Source organism: Ursus americanus, chromosome 19, assembly GCF_024610735.1.
Source record: "Ursus americanus isolate L20-20 chromosome 19, mUrsAme1.1.p, whole genome shotgun sequence".
Taxonomy (NCBI): Eukaryota; Metazoa; Chordata; class Mammalia; order Carnivora; family Ursidae; genus Ursus; species Ursus americanus.
The window spans coordinates 4,009,271-4,027,943 of record NC_142145.1 but is presented as its reverse complement, the minus strand read 5'-3'; the positions used below and the strand labels follow the sequence as shown (position 1 = coordinate 4,027,943).

General features: G+C 40.5%; 1 protein-coding gene across 4 annotated transcripts in view; it reads left to right on the top strand.

The window, feature by feature from the left end:
• ZNF407 (zinc finger protein 407) overlaps nucleotides 1-18,673 on the top strand; it is a 530,536-nt gene that overhangs the window by 351,573 nt on the left and 160,290 nt on the right. The gene's annotated exons all lie outside the window — the stretch shown is intronic.

Genomic DNA, 18,673 nt, shown 5'->3' with positions numbered 1-18,673 from the left:
ATAGGATAATTATCTTTTCTCATTCACGTAGTGATTTTCCTAGTTCTTGGTATGACAAGTAATTTTTAAAAATTGTATCCAGGACATTTTGTCTGTTATGTTAGGAGACTCTAGATTATATTTAGAGTTTTTATTTTAGTAGGTAGTTACCCTGTTTTGGTTTAGTGTGGACCTTAGCATATTTTTATAGGCTATGATACCAGTGGCGGTTTAGTTCTTATGCTTTTGCGGTGTTATTTCAGTTTGCTTGGTTTTTCTGATGCTGCCCTTAGCTCCCACTTAACTCTACCATGACTGTCTGAGGGAGCAGGATAGGGTTCCCTGGCCATGTGGCTGGGTATCTCTGCTGGGGTCCCCTACATGCTTCTGTCCACCTCAGGGTCTCTGGGAAGGGGAACAGGGTCTTGGACCCACAAGGCCAAACAGGCTTCCTGGACCAGGCGGCTGGTTATGACTGGGCCTTTTTTTCAAGTTGGGACCTAGAAGACAAAGCATGTCCTACTTATTTTTGTAATCAGACATTTTTATTAAGGGTTTGATTGAGTGTTGATTTATTTTGGTGAGACACCATTTTTTTTAGATGTCCTCTTTTAGCTCTTGGTCTCTTTCACTGACTTCTCTTCTTTTTTCCACCCTTTAAATATCATGATCACCAGTCCTTCCCCTTGCCCACACACTCTGACTGTGTGCCGTTACTCACTCATTTCTACCATTGGAGCCAGCATATTCACAGCCACCATTACCACCTTCCTCTGAACACAGGAATACATGTTAACAACTCCATTCTAGGGAGGACACATACCAGAAGCTATGTGTTCCCTACTCCCTTCTCCCCCCACCCCATACCATAATTCTCATCCTCCTCCTAGTTTCCTGTCTCCTTTACGGCTGGTATTGCCCAAGGGTTGAAGCTACAGACCTTCACCATCGAAGCTAGAGACCTTCACTTCATCTTCCAGGCCTTCATTGCTCTCAGCACCACCTTTACCTGGTCGAATCTAGTCTGGTCTGAGCTTCCCACATCTGGCTTGTTGCCACTGCTGGAGCTCAGACCCTGACCTCCCTTTGTTTCCCACGTTCTAGCTCTGTTGCTTGGCACATAAACATTCACAATTGCTATGTCTTCTTGGTGGGTTGACCCATTAGTTTTATCAAGTGTCCCTTTCAGTCCCTAGTGATTTAATTTGCTTTGAAGTCTACTTTATTGGATAACAATATAGCCAATGCTGCTTTAAAAAAAAAAAAAAGTAATGTTTGTGTAGCATATGTTTTATCCCTTTACTTTCAGCCTACATCTGTCAGTATATTTGAAATGAAACATATATGCTTCTTGTATGCAGCATGTGATTGGGCTATATTTTTTTTAATCCTCTTTGACAATCTCTGTCTTTTAGTTGGTATATTAAACCACTTAGATTTATTGTAATTATTGATATGTTAGGGCTTACATCAGCCATTTTATTTTTTTGTTTCTCTTTGCTCTCCCTGCTTTTTGTTTCTCAGGGTTGTTGTTCATTCCCCCCCACTGCATTCCTATGGTTTACTTGAACATTTTTTTAGAATTCAATTTTGATTTTTGAGTATTTCATTTTCATATAGCATTTTTAGTGATGACTCTAGCTATTGCATTACATAAACATAACTTATCACAGTTAATTGGTGTCGCCATTTTACCAGTTTGAGTGAAGTATAGAGATTTTGCCTCCCTTTGCTATCCTTGGCGATCCCTCATTTGTAGTATCATTGTGTCTAAGACCTACGTACATTGAGAACCATATTAGATGATGTTATAAATTTTGCTACAGCCATCAGACACAATTTAGAGGACTCAAGAGGAGACCGTATGATATAAGCACACCAAATAGCCCCTTCGCATCACCAGCAGCAGGTTTTCTAAAGCTTACTGGATGGTCGTCTGTCAGTATTGCCTCATGGTGCCAAGCCAACACACAGTTCCATAAAAGCAAGTTTCTTGGAGGTGATTGAGATAGACATTGATAACGAAATATCTTTTGTCCATCTTCACTTTTATAATATTTGATAGATATTGCTAATATTGTAAAAGTTATAGTAGTATTTAAAACAAATATGGTATATTCGTTTGCTAGAGCCTCTGTAACAAAGTACCGGAGACGGAGGGGCTCAAACAACAGGAATTCACTGCCTCACAGTCCTACAGGCCTGGAGTCCATGATCAAGGTGCTGGTGGGGCTGTGCTCCTCTGAGTGGTGGGGGAGCAGCTGGTCCATATCTCTGCTGGTTTCTGGTGGCCCCTTATTTGTGGCAGCAGAACTCCGGTCTTCTTGGACAGTCTTCACGTGTGCAGGCCTCTGTTTAGGTTTCCCCTTTTTATAAAGACACCAGTCATACTGAATTGAGGGGCCCCCCTACTCTAGTATGATCACATATTAACGGGTTACATCCACACTGGTCTATTTTCAATGGCAGTTGAATTGATGTATCATAATATATATGAGTATTCAGACCTGTATTCTAATAACTATTATGAAAAGATGTTTACACTCTAAAACATGCACAAATATATGGTGGGGATTATATGCGCTTGCATCCTGTGTGTCCGTGAAGTAGACGCTGGTCCTGTTGTTCAAGCAGCTCACTTCACAGTTGTGATTCACTGCCCTTTCACGTCTTATTATATCATTCTTGAATCCCATCTTGTGGTAGGTATCAGGTTTCTACCCTTCCGTTTTGGAAAATCTTAATACCTATATAAATCGTAATAATGAAGAGTTAAAACAGAAGAGATCTCCAGAATGGTGGCATTGTCATAGTTTAATTTGCTATTCATTTAAAGATGGTTCTAAGGACATCTCACCTTTTTTCCCTTAGTATCAAATTTCCTTAGGCAGCTTTACCTGATTATGTTAATCAGGCTAAATATGAAACTGTCTTATGTGGAGGGGTTAGAATTTAGAGGCTATGTTTATACCTTTCAATAACATTCATTATGACTTATATAGTGAAAACTACCAGTAATAATGTACATTTTTTTTTCTTTTGTTCTAAAACTTATTAAATGCTCTCCATGGCAGTTAGGGGGTTGTAGCATGAGGTGACACTATGTAGGACTGCCGTGGCTGTTTATGTAGTAGAAGTTTCTGATATTATCCCTGCAAGTGCAGAGTAAATCACCGTGGCCCTCGAAACTCCCAAAGTATGTGCTGTGTTACAGTACATCTAGTGAAATTCGGCGCTTTCCAGAAATCGTTCTTCTGCTCAGCTTCTACTTTGCTCTGTCTTTGGGAGGACAAGAATGAGAAACACTTTGAAATGAAAATACTAGTAAAATCTTAGATCATATCGATTTACTGATTTTTATACACAATGTGTAGAACCGGGGGACTGTGCCATTAATACACACTTAGGTTATGCAGGATTTTGTCTTAATATGCTCAGTCTTTATTTATATAAAGCATAATTCTGAATCCATTTGAGTAATGTACATTTAGCATAAGCAGAGTTGTAGTCTGGCATTATTAAAATGCATAGAGTCGACATCCTGGGCTTCTGCTGAAATATGCTTTTAATTGAAGCAGAATTATGTCGATATATTATCCATGTAAGTCTGGTTATATCACAGTATTGGCTTGCATAGTAGCTCTTTGCTCCATGAAAACTGTATAGTAACCCATATGTTGTGTTTATGAATTTAAATATTCTATAGTGTGTGTAGATCTGAATTGCTTGATATAGTGTTATCTAAGCATATGTTCTCTTGTGGAAGATGCATCTTATAGCCAAGTAGTTTTGAAAAGGATTTGTCAGTTGTAATTATATTTGCCAATGATTGAAGGTCATCATAAAAACACACATGGCTTGTTTAATAGAAGCTCTACTTTGAGCTTTTGAAATTTAAAAAAAAAAGGAAAAAGGGAAACATTCATGGATGGCACATTTTGTTTACTTTTATAATTTTATTAAATTGTAATTCACACTTTCCATGATAATTCTAAGGGAAAAATAGCTTATAGGTACCACTGTTTCTCTGCAGATTAAATTTCAGTGTTCTAAAGAACTGATCAACATCAGTGAGTTACACTAATGAAGCCTTGATTTTTCTAATTTTATAATTTTATTAAATTGTAATTCAACATCAGTGAGTTACACTAATGAAGCCTTGATTTTTCTAATTTCAACCTGCAAAAGGAGGTCTTTGGGGCATGAGAATGTGGTAACATATGGTATCTGTTTAATAAGTAATGCTCAGAAAAGAATTGGTGCCTGATACCAATGCAGCTTATAGTCCTTGGTAACGTTTTCTTTTCTACTGTATGTTATTATAGCCAGTGTCCACACACACAGACGAGCTCGATGGTGGTGATGGGGCTGTTTCCCCTCATGCCACTGTATACAGAGAGGGTTTCCTGTTCAGCTAATTTAGGACCTTTCTCTTTTTAATGACATGCCTTAAATACCAACTGAATTTAAAATATTTCCTGCATACACACATAATCTGATTTTGATCGTTTCAGTCTGTGCTGCTTTTACAGAGGTAGAGGCTCTGTTTTAGAGTTTCGCCTGTGTCGGGCGAGCCTCATGGAGGTGGAGTCTCACATTCTCGTTCCAGATTGACTGACCCCAAGTGTCAGCAGCCGTCCTGCATCGCAGTCAGGAATAACCACATTTTGAAGCCGTGAATCCCGTGGTCATTAACTGTTTCCTCATCAGTAGACTGTTGTCCTCTTTCTGTCACATGAATTTCTTCTTGTTCAAAGGAATGAGTTTATCAGTGTCCCTGTGCCCCTCTTCTCACTTCATGGTTCTTATTTTATTTATAGAGATAACATTTGCTTTTATCAAGCTCTTTGTTCTGCGTGGCAAGGATTTCTTTGTACACGTCCAGCCCTACAGGTTGGTTACAGACCTGCAACCTGTAATTCAATAGAACGGTGCCCTGTTTACAAAGTCCCGGTTTCCTGTGCTGTCAGTTAGGGCGATCAGCACAAAGACCAAGCGCTTTTGGAACTAAATAAACAATGAGAAAAACATTCAGGGCTGCCAGTAACCCTTCACAGGTAATTTAACAGCCTTTGACTACAAGGCGTCAGTTGCTGTAGATGTCTGCCGAGTATGAAATCTGACATTCTGTCTTGCCATGTTCCGCCAATAGCTCTCAGCGTAATCTCTTGCTGAGGTTCACTGGAGCCCCTTCAGAGCATTGTGCTTTCAGACCGAGCCTAAGTGGGCCTATTATGACAGACATCCGCACCTGCATTCTGTCACATGTGCGTGTCATGTAGGTTTCTGATAGGGAGCATCAGATTATTTAAAATTGGGGGATTAACTAAATTGAGAATTTTCCCCTGGTCTGTGAGGAAAACATCTCTACTGACAAGTTCAAGCCCTTTGAACTGTTCCAGAAAGGCTTAAATGCTAACGTATAGGCTACTATACCTCGGAGGAGCAGTATGGGCTGGACAGGCAGAAAACAGAAAAGGCTTGCTGTATCCTCTGGCACAGAATTTTAACCATTTAGACAATTAGTGTTTTTGTTTAAAACCCTGTGTTTATGTGTTTTTAATTTAACGTGTTTGCTTTCTGATACATTTGATGGCTTTGCTGATGGTTTGGATACTACTTGCAGTAGCTGTTTGTGATTGTTTGTGTGTTTCAAAGCCAACAGAAGACATCTGTGAGTGAAAGTGAGGTGACTTGAGTCGGTGTGGATCAGTCAGAAGTCTCCTCTGGCTAACATCAGTAACCAAATGACAGTGCAGAGCATAATGCCAGCCAGCAAACAACAGAGGCGGCCCTGCCTGCATGTTCAAAGCTGCCGTCCCACGCACCTTGCTCACACGCACCAACCATCTGCACGAGGAAGTGATGGTGCAAGCAGCTTACGTTCCTTGTGTTTCCTTTCCAGACATTTCATATCTGCTTTTCAGTAGAGCATCTCAGGCACATTTTCTAAGACGAGGTGGTTCGTTTAAACTCCTTCCTGAATGTATATCTAAAGAGATATGAATAAAGAATAGGAGAAGTAAAAGATTTATCTTTTAAATATGTAATTGAGTGGGAAGTATAGAGCTTGAATAGAAAACCCAAGTGTCTGCTGGATCCCGGCAGACACTGTAGATGATTGACACAGTGGGGAGTGGGTCTGTTGACTGGCTCACCTGACGTGCGCCAACGTGGGAGAGCCTACGCCATCGCTCTTTTCCATTCATGCCAGGCTCGCGGTGTTTCAGTTTCGCAGTGTTTCGCCCTTTCTGACTTCTCCTGAATTGGGGAATCTTCTAAAATATTTATTGGACTTTTGGATTTGATTTTTTGGTGAATTTTCTCTCTATCCTTTCCTCGTTTTCCTATTGGATTTTTTGTAATTTTCATGTGAGTTTTCAACATTGGTATATTAAAAATACTGACGTTAGTCTAACTTTCAGATATGTGTTCAAGATTTCTCTCTTCTTCATTGACTGTGCTTAGGCATCTTTTGTCTTACATCGTATTTTTCATTATTACCAAATCAGGTTGTATAACATGAAGTCCTGAGAGGGGAGGTGGGCCATGAAAGCCTTCACAGTTGTGGTTGTAACAAACTGAATGAGAAGCCAGTTAAAACAAGAGGCGCAAGAAGAGCGTTGCACAGACTACCACGAGCAAACACACTGATGCGAGGAAAGTGCCCGCCTCACGCGGGGGCCGGCGAGCAGTGGTACAGAAGAAGAACGAGGGAGTAGTGCAGATTTTGGAAGACCGGAGTTGCCATGTTAGTATTTGGACCTCATCTTAGGGGCAGTAGGAAGTCACAGAATGTCTTGAAGAGTAGAGGAATAACCTATTTATTTAGGTACATGTTTTAGAAAGATAATACTGGCCATGATTAAGAAAGATGCTGGAAGACAAAGGTGGAAGCAAGCTTGCAGTAGTGGAGAAGTGATGGGAATCAAAAACAGGAGTAGATTTGTGAACTTTCTAGAGGCAGACTAGCAAGAGGCAGCAGAGTGAGTGTGGAGCTGGAGGAAGAAGGGTTGAGGATGACTTCCAGATGACACTGTAGTGCCTGACTGGATAATAAGGCTGTTTAACAAAGAGAGACATGAGGAGTCTCAGATGGGGGTGGGCTGGTAGAGTACAGTTTTAGTGGAAAGCACAGGGAGTTTGTGGAACCGACAGGACACCCAGATGGAGATACGTAGTAGTCACCTGAGAACCCAAACTTGAAGGTAGAAGCTTGAGTCAAGGTGAAGCCATCAGACCACACAGGTGGCCGTTGGGGGTGTGGAAGGGCATAAAGGTACCAGGGAGAAGTGAGGTATGTGGCTGGCAAAGGGACTGGCATAAACGGCTGCATGATGGGGAGGATGAGGTAGAGGGAACGCAGATCAAACATGGAGAGACAACAGGGAGAAGGCTTCCGAGTGACCTCCAATGCTGAGCCCTCTCTAAAGGCCGTTTCACGGGAGGCCTCCAGGCGAGGCCAGGCTGTGGAGGCCGAGAAGCTAATGGAGAAGCAGCCGGACTCGCATCGTTTTCCTGCACACACCAGTGAGGGTCTGTGCAGCAGCTCTGGCTCTGTGGCCTCTGTAATACAGGCAGTAAAAGGTATGCTTATCGAAATTTAAAAGGAAGCTCCGAACTAGATTTGTAGATAAGATCCACAACAGAATTAACATTTGTGATGTAGGAAGAACGCGCATGAAGCTGAACAGAATGAGAACCTGCAGATGTCAGAGAATGTGGGAAAAGCTTTATGAAGAACCGAACTATGTCACAGAAAGATGATCAACCTTCACAGTAGAAAGAAATGTAAAGTAAAACAAGGACATTTTTATTTATGAAATTGTCTATTCAAAACAGTACTTCAGTATCTATGATTGTTTGTGCCAAGTTTTCTGAAAACTCTGGATTTGTTTTCTGAGACCCCATAGAAAGTGCTAGCCTAGCTTAAATATTAACCCAGGGGTTCTTTCTCTATTCTTTTGATCATTTTGCACTAGCTCAAGGTATTAATTGAGCTAATCCTAGAGTATATGCCAATCGATACCATGTGGAATCCCCAAGAAAAATATATAGTGGATATTATCTGTCATTAAAGTGACAAGTTTGAATAAAGGGCTGTGTTCTTCTGTACAACCTCTTCCACTGTTGAAAGAGTCTTTTCCTCTCCTGGAAAGAAAGATGGAGTATCTTTCACACTAAAATTATATGAAAATTTCCTATAAATAAATTCTTTATAAATGGTTGGGTAATATCTAATTTCAAAGTGGAAAACAAATTGTTCTTATATCAGTAATGCTTCCCCACATCCTTTTTTTTTTTTTCCTTTAAAGAATCACCGCCCACAGTGTTGGTAGTTGGATTTCTGATTCTCAGTATTTTCTCTCTTCAATTTAAGGATAGTTTCCAATCTGAAAAGATTGATTTGCAAGCATTGGTGACATTACAATTCTTTTAGATAAGAGTATGTTGCTGAGAAAGATTTTGAGACATTTATTGCTAAGAAAATTCCATATCAGATGAAGCCCAAATCCAGCAGAAGACAGGGAGCCTCAGCACTGCCGTTGTTGGCGCTGCTCTGTGCCCCTTGGGGAAGGTGGGGCCAGGCAATTGTTGGCATCTCTGATGCCGGGATCCATGTGGTAACGAGATGAGGCCTAAGGAGGGCTCACAGGAGCCACGTTGACTCTCATACTGAAGCAGTGGTGGCAGCATCACTGATGTGTGCTCCTGCGTGTTTTTACTGACCGTGGCCTTTCCTCCATCAGTGTGAATAGCAGTTCGCTGCAGAGGCTGCAGGCGTCATAGCAAGACCAGCACATCTTGCCTGGTGCGGGCCTCAGAACAGGAACTCAGTACAGACGTGCCTCCCTGCACCGGGGGGTGCTGTGATGGGGCGGGGGCACTGGAGCCGGTGCCACGGATGTCCCTGGAGTTCTAGGCGGCTTGCAGTTGCCATCCGTGGATCCAGGGATGACTCCTTGGAAAGCTGACGTTCCAGATCAACGCATGCCCGTGATCTGCTTATCACCCGCTCTAGCTGCTGTGGGAAATCGGGGGAAGCCCAGGGTACCATTTGACTTCCCTGAAACTCCATTTCTGGTGTCAGACAAGGCTACTGGAGAAGAATGCAGTGAAGTTTGCAGAGCAGCGCTAAGTCATGTGCTAGGGACTCAAAGTGCTGAGGTGCTTCAAAGGGCGAGGTGACAGGGAGGCCTGCAATAGTCCAGAAAGCCCCCTGAAGCCGATGGAGTGCTGCTGGCCACCGAAGGAGGGATCGGATGGGGCTGGCACGGGGTGAGGGGATGCAGGTGTGCCAGTACTTGGGCATGGTCTCTGGGAAGACTCCTGAGTGGTTTCATTTCAAATGTGGATTATTTTCCAGTTACAATTTTACTTTGCCTTAAGCTATCAAAACTATAAACGTATGCTATAAATGTATTCTAAAATATATGCCACATAAAATCGAAACCGTTATCCAAATGCTGGTATGAGACTTGTAGGATTTAGTGGCTTTGTAGCTGAGCTCTGAAATAGCACGTTTTCCCATTTTCCACTCTTCCTATTGGCTGAAAATGAGAGTTCAGGATACAGCAAAATCGTTTTGAGTCTTTATGATGGGCTTCTTCACAGGATTAATCTAGGAGAAAGATGAGTATTTGGTCTTCATAGAGCTAAAGATTCAGCAACATGTCTCCGTTGTTGAAGGTGATCTCCGGGATCTCCGGGAGGAACACTGAAAACATGTACCTACAAATGTAGGGGATTTATTAATATTCTGTGAATGTTTTCTTTCTTCATAACTTTTCCATATTTTATATCTTTAAAGGTTTGGAAATTGCCTGTCTCTGTGAAAAGTGTTAAACTTTTCTACAAAGCGTCCTATTAAAGGCAATCTAACCTTAAAACCCATTATTAAAATACCTTAGCTTATAAAAAATGAAACACTCTACAGTCCTTTTCCCAAAGCACCACTGTTGAATCTTTGCTTTATATGAAATTAACCTATCTCCTTCTAAATAACTAAAAAAATCCAGTAATTATTGGAGGTGATTATGGAATAATTATCAAGTTAATTCATAATGAGCATTTTCAGATTACAGTGTTGATTTGGACAAACTTGCATTTGGTTCACCACACTCATTAGACATTAAAAGCTCAGACTTTGTCACCCAAGTCCCCTTGCTGTTCATCTGTGATGCCGTTCACACTAATACTCCGGTGGCCAGTAATCAGTGTGTTGCCTGTTAAGTGAAGAGATTTTCGTCACTGTCTGTATGAGCACCACCTCTGTTTCCTCTCTTCATCACACAGCGGGTAGGGAGATAAAAATATTGTAGCATCTAACAAGCAGACATTGAAATTTTGTTCTAAAATGGCAAATTAAATCTGTCTCTGGTGGTTCCAAATTATGTAAAATAAAAAAGAAACCTTTATCACTGATAGGTCTTGTCATTTCTTTTCAGTTGCCTTTTTAAAAAATTGATGAATTAGAACTTTTTTTTCTTCCAAAGAAACTCATCAACTCTGCTCATTGTTATTCCTGAAAGGCTTACTTCCCAGGTGTAAAGTTCTTTGGATTTTTTTTTTTTTTTTTACCTTTTATCATCACTTAGTTTTCCTAATAATGCTGCCACCGTAATAGCTTTTTATGAACCAAGAACATGATTTTTTTCAAAAACTGAGCCAAACAGTTATGCCATATGGATCACAGGGAGACAAGTGTCGCCAGAAACGCTTTGCTGTTGTGCTGATAGCCCCCTGATTTCACGATGTGCTTCCCACCACGCTGCTTGGTTTGTGCGTTGGTGTTGCGCTCTGGGTGATGCCGACTTTAGCCCGCGTCACGCTCGGCAGGCCTGTCATTCAGTGCGCACTCCCGGATCTTCCTTCTCCTGTCACTGTCCTTAACCCCAAGGTGGGCACGGGTCTGGGCAGGTGTGGTCAGACTCTGCCTCGCGCTGTGTGAGCCGTATTGCAGCTCCCGCCAGGTGTGGCCAAGAAATCAGCAGTTCGCTTTGTAATTTCCCAAATGAAGTGGGAAGTGCTGAAATTTCATGCTAAAATTAAAAATAACAAAAGGGGTATCCCAGGGGCCTTTTCTGCATATTGGTTCGGTTCCTACATCAGAGGCCTAGCACATAATTCATACTCCACGTTGCTGTTCTCATAGATATCGTTATTTTTGAATGATTTAATCAGACAGTCTTCCTTCAGGTAGTCCTGGAGAGTAGGACTTCGACACAGAAGAAATGTTTGCCATGGCCAAAGCTTAGCAAAGTAAAATGATCAGGTTTTGCAAGCATAGCAACTAATAGGGGAAGGAACGAACATCCTGCGTTCGAACTTGGAAGCGTCGTGAGTGAACCGGTGTTCCCTGAGAATCCCGTGTCTCCCTCGGCAAGCCAGCAGCCGAGAGGCCCATGGCCATGGAACAGAGGACAAGAAGTCGGGGTGTCACAGTGGTAGCGTTTCCTGGTGGCGTGCTGTTGGTCTGACACTGAGCAGTTCTGCCTGCATGCATGGGGGTTAGGAAGGGAAGGACAGCAACGGTCAGGCCTGGCTCCTTTGACTTTCTTTTACAGATCTTTTTTTTTAAATGGCGCCGTTTTAACATTTGTTCCTCATTTGGCATAATAATATAACATTTGATAACATATCCTAAACAACTTATATCCTTTGATAACAACCCTCTGAGATAAGTCATAACTTATTCTTCATGGAAAATGAAACTGACTATAGCAAAGCTAAGTGATTCACATTTCCATGGCCAGTAGTTGACGAAGCTAGACCTGGAACTCTATGTACCACGTCATCACCAGTGTGCGACATACCCCACTTACCCGTAATAAGCCTAAGCCACCCTGAGCGCATCTCTGAGAGGAGTGCTGTGATTTTTAATGTCTCTGCTTTCATGAGTAAAGTTGTCAGGAGAAGGAAAAAAAGCATCAAATTCCTTTTCTTAGAAGCACCTGGACCATCCAAATAATGCCCACCAAAAACCATCATAAAATTTAACAAGACGAGTAAATTAAATATTTAATTTTTGTTTACAATATATGAACAATATATGAATATTGGTTTTATGTCCACTTAATCCAGTATCAAAATTTTATGTGCTTTATGTTTAGAGTTCAGATTGGCTTAGTATATAAGTCTATTTATGCCCTTTTTATAGGTCTTAATACACAATTTCAGTTTATTGCAGTTCAAGCTTTTTGATATTCATTCAACATCCAACAAAGAGTATTGAAAACCAGCGAGGCGCCATAGTGCTCAGAAGCTAAAAAATTAGATGATGGTCAGGAGAAATCCCACACTGTGCCTGTGATGTGTGTAATGCTAAGTTCTTGGTCAGAAATGCTGCCGGCAAGTACAGAATGCAGATTCATTTGAGCAAGTATGACCCCCCCCCCCCGCCGGTGGATGGTTTCCAGGTGTCAAAGGTTTGAGGAGCAGGTCCTGAGTTTGTAGTAAACGAACTATCACATAACATTCGCTGAGCATAAAATTCGCTAGAGATCGTTGGATTTGATTCTGATTTGAGTGGAGTTGAATTTTTTCCCTATTAAAGGTATATTCATGTATTTCAGTCTCTCACTATAAGCTAGAAAAATCTACAATATTTTTAGAATGTTGTGTTATACTCTCGGCCATATGAGTTACCTTTGCTAATATAGCGTGACACATTAGTGACCCACAAGACTGACTGCATCTTCAAAAGTCGAACATAATTCTGATTAGATCCTATTTTAATAAAAGAATACTAAAGAATACCCTTTCCTTGGGGCGCCTGGGTGGCTCAGTCGTTGAGTGTCTGCCTTCCGCTCAAGGCGTGATCCCGGTGTTCTGGGATCGAGCCCCACATCAGGCTCCTCTGCTGGGAGCCTGCTTCTTCCTCTCCCACTCCCCCTGCCTGTGTTCCCTCTCTCACTGGCTGTCTCTCTCTGTCAAATGTATAAATAAAATCTTTAAAAAAAAAAAAAAAAGAATACCCTTTCCTTGGCATCTTTTACAGGCACCATGTTGACTTCTTTATTTGAATCACCAGCATTTCACTTTGTTCACTACTCCGATAATTTTTACTTCCTTAAAATACCCTTTAAACATTAATATGTTTCTATTCAGGACAAAAAAAATAAAACTCAAAAAAAAAAGTTGGAAAAGTATTGCTCCACTTTCAGTACAGAAAATGTATTTCCTTAAAAAATCGGGTAGAAAGAAAACTGTACTAATACAAATCAACTTTTTGGAGACTAATATATTTAAGCCAGTATGTGCCAGTTTCTTTAAAGTTACAGATGTTTCCGACATCATATTAGCATATTTTTTTCTTTATGATGTAACTGAAATGAGGCAAATTTGGAGTCTACCGCTGTTCGTTGGTAGCAACAATGAGAACAAAGTGTAGATCTTTGGGGTCCTGATGAATTATCACAGTCCCTTAAATTAGCGTCACCCTGTGGAAAAGCTCATGAGAAGAAGGAAAGTCTTAGTCTTCTCACTAATACAGTCTCAAAACTCTGGGATTTAAGAAACAATTGTGCGTGTGGCTCTAGGTCTTTCTATTCCAGAGTCGCTGCAGAGACACCAGGCCAGAAGCACAGGCCTCGCCCAGTGAGGGCTGCCCCTGGTAGCAGGGCGTCCTCTGCTTAGAACAGGGGCCCCACGTGGGAGCCTCTGCTGCCTGCGGCCTCGGGCCACTGAGAAGCCAGAGCAGTACAGGAAACAACGGTTGCTTGACGTGAGACGAGGAGGGAGAAAAGTGGGAGCCATGGCCTTTGTCGCGTTCATCCGGGTCCCTTCTAGGCAGACAGTGTGGGGTTTTGGCTTTACCAGCACAGGGTTGTAGCCCTGCTGCAGACCTGGGGCCTGGCATGTTCATCTCTTCGAACTTCCCTTTTCTGCTTTGTAAAAAGACAGTATTACCCTCTTGGCCCGCTCACACAACCATTGTCGGGATGGAACTTGAAGCAGTTGGTGATGTCACCGTCCCACGGTCTTGTCCCAGTGTCACTGTGTGTCCTACACACTCACTGCGTCTGAAGGCGTCCAGCCGCACCCCTGTAGGCTACACACACAGCGCAGCGCGGGCTGGTGCTGACGTGCAGCACTGGGGCTCTGCAAGTTAGGTCCTGCGGCACAGGAGCAAACACCGGCTCTCCGTGCAAGCATTTACCGTCCTTCAGCATGCTGTGTGGACGACCAGAGAACTCTAATTGAAAACATACTGTGGCAGCATGTTACCCTGTTGCCCAAGAAGCATTTTGGCATGTATTGATAGGAGACCCCTATTAAGTTAGGAATTATCACCAAAGTAAAATGTACACACTCCAAAGAAGCGACCTGTTAATACTGTTTCTTGGGCAGCATTCCTTTACAAATGATGAGTTTGCAAATTACTGCTGCTTCTGCGATAATGCAGGAAAGTCACGGAATAGTAGCCCCCCTCCCCATCCAGGAACGTAGTCTGTTTGATAATTTGCGTCCTCTGCCACAGTTTTACTTGAAGCAGCCATTTAACAACTGTGTGTGGATTTGGAAGCATCTCCAGTTTTTTGCTCTTAGAATAAGAAACATACCATCAGATTTTCTTACATAGAGAAAGCTGACATTAGATTCAGATGTTCCTCAGTTCTTAAAAAGTGTAGATTGAGACGTATACTCGTGCACTCTCAAGATAATTTTCAGTGAATATGTGACTACAGAATAGGCCTTGGTCTGTATAAGGCAAATAAATGCCTCTTCAATTTTCTACTTTTCCCTCATAGTTACTATTATTTCTGAGAGTAGGAAAGGGAAAAAAGTGAAATTTCTCAAGGTACTTTTATCTTTCTTACAGTCTCTCTAACATGCTAATACGTGCGACTATAATATTATAATATATGATACTGTATCTAGCATTGTTTCTAAAATATTAGACTAGTTCCTTTCATGTAAAGGCATTTTTGAGTTTTTAAAAATATTTTTTTGCTCTAGATGGGTAACCTGAATTTTGACCAGAAATTACATATATGTTTCAATGATACATTTAATTATTAAAGTACACACATGTATTAGAAATGCATACTTTTAAAACGCATTTAACATTGGGAGGTTAATACTGCTTAGAAAGCACATGGCTGTATCTGTACAAGTGAGGGTTTTTTTTTTTAATGTTTTTTTATTATGTTAGTCACCATACAGTACATCCCTGGTTTCTGATGTAAAGTTCGATGATTCATTAGTTGCGTATAACACCCAGTGTACAAGTGAGTTTTGTTCAGGCTTTGAATCTATAAGTAAGTAAGTCCAAAGGTGTTAAGATCACATTTATTTTACAGCTCCTTTGATAGACGATAACATCATCAATGTCTGTCAAATTTATTATAGCAATCTGACGAGAATGGTGGAGTTATTGCAGGTTAGGCTGTATTACCAAACCCAACGAGAGTCTGCCTGCAACACTGGGGGCTCAAGGGCCGCGTCTGTGTCCGTCTCCTGAAACAGGGCTTTGCTGGAAGAAAGTCCCACGACCGGGAAGCCTACCACCCCTCCTGTGTTCCTCACGCTCTGTTCCGGCAGCATGAGGATGTCTTCTTTCAGGAACGGAAATAATACTTGGAGAGAAGAGCATGCAAGGTGAACTCTGAAGGGATGGTGAAGCTGCCAATCGGGAGTCCCTGTGGCTTAATTAAAAGGTGGAAAAATACAGTCAACAAAATTAAATTTTTAAAGCAAAACTGGAAAGAAATTAGATGAGAAAAAAATGGTAATAGGGATACATTTTTTAAAACATGTTCAAGATCTGAACAATGAAAAACCACAGAACACCCCTCAGAGGAGTTACTGAAGACCTAGGTAAGCAGAGGTCCCCCGTTGATGGAGGAAAAGACTCAGTACTGCTGAATGTCAGTTATTCCCAAATTGATCTACAGATTCAACACTCTCCCAGTCAGAGTCCTGGGAGGCTTTGGTAGAAACCGACAGGCTGCTTCCAAAATTTATACGGGAATACAAGAACCTGTGATAACCAAAATAATTTAGAAAAAGAAAACAAATTTGGAAGACATTCATACCTGATTCTGAGATCCACTCTAAAGCTAGGTCATCAGCCGGGGGCAGGGGGGCGGGGGGGGATAGGGAGACACTGGTCAAAGGGTACAAAGCTGCAATTATGTGCAGTGAATAAGTCCAGAGATCTAACGTATGGCATGGTGACTATAGTTAATAATCCTGTATTGAACGCCGAAAGTTCATTAAAAAGGTGACTTTCAGGTGCTTTCACCAAAAAAAGGAAAGAAAGAAAAAGAGAGAGAGAGAGAGAGAGAGAAAGAAAGAAAGAAAGAAAGAAAGAAAGAAAGAAAGAAAGAAAGAAGAAAGAAAAAGAAAGAAAAAGAAAGAAGAGAAAGAAGAGAAAGAAAAGAAAAGAGAAAGAAAAGGAAACTATGTGAGTCGAGATGGATATGTTGTTATATGTTAATTAGTTTAACTGCAGTAATCCTTTCACTACACGTGCATATCAAATCATCATGTTGTATACCTTAAATATATACAATTTTATTTAAATAATTAAAATAAAAATGTAGAATTAACTAGGGAAGAAGCGATATATAGAGGCATGGAACACAGTAGAGTCCAGAATTAGACCCACATATGTACGTGGTCAGTTGATTTTCAACAAGGTGCCTAGGAGAAAAGATGAGTCTCTTCACCAAGCTGTTCTGGAATATTTGTATATCCATTCACAAAATTAACTCAAAATAAATTTAAAAAACTTAAAAGTTAAAACTCTAAACCTTCTAGAAGAAAACATAGAAAATTTTTCTGTCCCTTGGGGTAGGCAAAGAGTTTTTCTGAATAGGACATGAAAAACACAAAATGAAGAGCCATAATTGGTAAATTGAATTTAAAATTTTTTTGCTTTTCAAAAGATGCCATTAAGAAAAGGAGAAAAACTATACATATATTTGACCTAGTTTTTGAATCCAGAGTACTCAAATAACAAATTACAACTCAATAGTAATACAAAAACCCAAATAAGAAATGGCAACAGGAAATGAAAGAAAACAAAAAAACAGTAGGGCAGTAAGTACATGAAATGGTGCTCAACATCACCAGTCCTCAGGGAAGTGCAATTAAACCACAAAGACCTACCATTCCATGCCCGTTCACATTGCTAAAATGTAAAAGATTGATAATAGCAAATGTTATGAAGATATGCTGCCTCTGGAATTGTCATACATTGCTAGTGAAATGTGAAATGGCACAGTCACTTTGGGAAACAGTTTGGCAAGTTCTTACGAAGTTAAATATTCACCTACCATGTATATGTATATATACGTATATATATAGATTAAATATTCACCTACTGTGTGTGTGTGTATATACACATATATATGTGTGTGTGTATATACACACATATGTATATATACATACATATATATACACATACATATATATATATATAAAACCCAGCACACACATGTATCCCACACACATATGTATATATACGTACGTGTATATATATATATATATATATATATATATATATATATATATATATATAAAACCCAGCAGTTCCACTCCCAGGTGTTTACCCAAAAGAAATGAAAACACATATCCACACAGACTTGTCCATGAATGCTCATACTGGCTTTATTCCAAATAGCTTGAGAACAGCTCACGTGCCCATCAGAAGATGAATGGGTAAGCAAATTATGGTCAGTGGAGCACTGCTTGGTGAGAAAAGGCATGGACTAACAACATGGGCAAATCTCAGCGACATCATCCTGAGTGAAAGAAGCCAAACTCACACAGATACGTTCTACCTGATTCCATGTATATGAAACTCTAGAAAAGGCAAATCTCTGGTGAGAAAAAGCAAATCTTTGATTGCCAGGTTGTAGGAGTTTATTGACCACAAAAGGGCACAAAGTTGGAATCATTTCATGTCTTTTGGGGGTGATGGGAAATTCCCAGTTTTTGTGGTGGTAGCAACAGGACTGGTGGATTTGTTCAAAATTCAACACAGCGTTCGCTCAGCATGGGTGCCTTTTACTGTCCATCACGTATGCCACAATGAAGTGTATACAGATTACTCAGCATGGAAAGGAAAGGCATGTGACACAAAGCAAACTGTTTGTTACTTTTGAAAAATCTGTGACTTGGTATTTTAGGTACTAGAGTTGTGTTTCTTAGTCATAAAAAAAATGAAGTTTGATTTTCTGTGATAGTTATTTCTTTACATTTTTCTTTATATTTACCTTCTTATTTGTTGCATCCATAAATTTAGTCATTATAGTGGTGTTCTCCTTAAAATTCTCCTGAATTTATGTTAAGTAGCTTGTAGGGTCCTAAACTAAGATTTTTTAAAAATTATGCTTTACCAAACTCAAAAATAGCTACTTATAGAAAAGGTTTTGGTGGTTTCTGTGACTTATTATTGACATAGCCTTAAAGATTATTGCAGAGCTGGTAGAAGGTAATAAACATCATTGAAGCTTGAAGTACCTGGGGTCACAGAACGTTAAGCATACAGAAATGAAACTCTGCCCGTGCAGCTCTCAATTAATTCCTTCTGTGAACCTTAAGTTCATCGCCAAATGTTGTACTTAGTTACTTACTGTATCCCAACCAACTTCAGTGGGACTGGTTTTGGTTAAATTGGGCAATTGCCAAGGGAATCTAAAAAATTACAGCAAAATTGTGGTCATTAAAGTAAATTTTGTCT